General features: G+C 33.0%; 1 long non-coding RNA gene across 1 annotated transcript; it reads left to right on the top strand.

The window, feature by feature from the left end:
- The first annotated feature begins 223 nt into the window (after positions 1–223).
- LOC121208452 (uncharacterized) lies at positions 224–2,217 on the top strand. Its single transcript, XR_005903508.1, has 3 exons — positions 224–485; positions 1,174–1,259; positions 2,172–2,217. It is a non-coding gene; the product is annotated as an uncharacterized lncRNA (long non-coding RNA).

Here is a 2,217-nt window from a genome sequence, read left to right as displayed (position 1 = left end):
AGTTGTGACAGTCCAAAATTGACCCTAGTCGGGAAGTGGTTTCGGGACCACAAAACCGAGTTACAAGAAAATTTATTTTAATTTTAATTGCATATATTAAATGTGGTAGTGTATGTGTGGAAATAATAAAGGTTTAAAATTAGCCTTAGGAATGTGGATTTTCATGAAAGGACTTAGTTGAGAAATTTAGAAAAGATGATGATAAATTGAAAGGATTAAATAATAACAAGGTGAGAAAGTATGGATTTGCATGTCAAAATGCCCTTAATTCATGAAGTGGCCGGCCATGTGATGATGGTCCTCCATTAAGTCAAGTTAAATACAATTTTATAATGGTAAATGATAAAATAATCTAAATAGAAACATAAATTAATAAGAAATGGAAGGTGGGAGAGTGTCATCTTCTCCTTGCAAAACCGAACATAAAGGAAGAAGGAAAGAAAAATGGTTAAAAAGCATTCGGTCAACTTAAGGGATTAATCAAGGTAAGATTGCATGTTATTTTTCATTAAATTTTGTTAAATTTAGTTAATAGACAAATCCATATTATAACCCATAGGGTGATTTCTCTATTTGGTGAAAAAAAAATGGGCATTCGGATGTGATCGTTAGATGTTAAGAGGATAGTGTTTGATGCTTTGGAATTGAATATTAGAAAGATGAGTAATGAAATAGCTAATAGATATATGAACCTTGGTATGATATTATGGATAGATGTGAAGTTTTTGGTAGTAGAAACATTCGGCCAAATTATTATGTGGAGGAACTATGTGCTCAAATGAAATGAAAAAAAAATGATATTGCATCGAAATTGTATATTCGGCATTTAAAATTAAGTACATAGGTGATGTTAGATTGATCTTGCATATTCGGCTATATAGTATGCACATTGGTGAAATTTCTTTGATTCTATACAATCGACCAAATGAGGAGGTTGGTTTACAAAGTTGAGTTTGATTCATAATTATGTATATTTGAATGTAATCATATTTGGCATAATATTATTTTGGAAGGGATAATACATTTGGCTTTGAGATATAATATGAACATTAGTTGAGACTTGGATGTCTTGAACAAGGATGATTGTAAAAAAAAAATGGAATTATTAAATTTATATATATATAGGTATCTTGCAAGGTAAATTAAATTACTAAACTTATTTATTTAATCAAGCTCAAGAATCCAAAGGAGGGGAATCAAGCAAAGGCAAAGCAAAGAATATTGAGTAGTTGATTGGGAATCACTTCATCCGACCTAAGGTAAGTCATTAAGCATATATTTTGTATCAATTTAAATGGTTATAACGTCTATGTAATGATGCTGAATGGAACGATAAATATATATATTTATACATGTATGCATGGGGTGATGAAAGTATTGAATAAAAAGAAAAGAGGTGAGATGAATTGAGTTGTTGGTTTAGGCACTAAGTGTGCGGGTGTAAACATTTATGATCATGAGATTGGCACTAAGTGTGCGGGTTTAAATTGTACAGCACTAAGTGTTCGAGTTTACAGTACATGGCACTAAGTGTGCGCGGTTGATTATTAAGCACTATGTGTGCGAACCCAATATATATTTTCTATAAATTATTTACATTAAGGGTGCGACTTTACCGAGTCGATTTTGGACAGCGGAAAAAGGTAAGTGTGCGAACTTGAAATGCATGGTACTAAGTGTGTGAGTTTAAAGTGCATGGCACTGAGTGTGCGTGGGTGATTACTAAACATTATGTGTGCAACCCAATATATATTTTCCATAAATTATTTACACGAAGGGTGCGGCTTTACCGAGTCAATTTTGGACAGCGGAAAAGGTTTCATGGCTAATAGGCGCTATGTTTATATTTGGAGTTGAGCTTGGTAAGTTTTGAACCTATGTGACGATTATAGTTGAAGTCACGTACATAAGGTTCATTGTGGAATAGGTGAAAGTTCGTTTAATTGTATGATTATAACGAAAATAAAATGATGTATGAAAGGTCAATGTAGGACTTGGTATGAGATTGAACCATAGGGTTTAAGGAACTATGGTATAGTTTGGTATGGATGGAGTACTTAACCTCATTTCATTGTTTCCTGTTGTGATAATTTTATTAATGGATGGTTGTGGAATGCTTATGGCTTACTGAGTTATATACTCATTCGGTGTTTGCTTGTCACCTATTCTAGGTTTCTTGGACTCGTCTCTTTTTGCGTGATCGTGCCGTCGTCGAAG

The sequence above is a fragment of the Gossypium hirsutum genome, chromosome A10 (genome assembly GCF_007990345.1).
Source record: "Gossypium hirsutum isolate 1008001.06 chromosome A10, Gossypium_hirsutum_v2.1, whole genome shotgun sequence".
Classification (NCBI taxonomy): Eukaryota; Viridiplantae; Streptophyta; class Magnoliopsida; order Malvales; family Malvaceae; genus Gossypium; species Gossypium hirsutum.
Note: the sequence above shows the minus strand (reverse complement) of the source record. Positions and strands in the feature narration are given on the sequence as shown.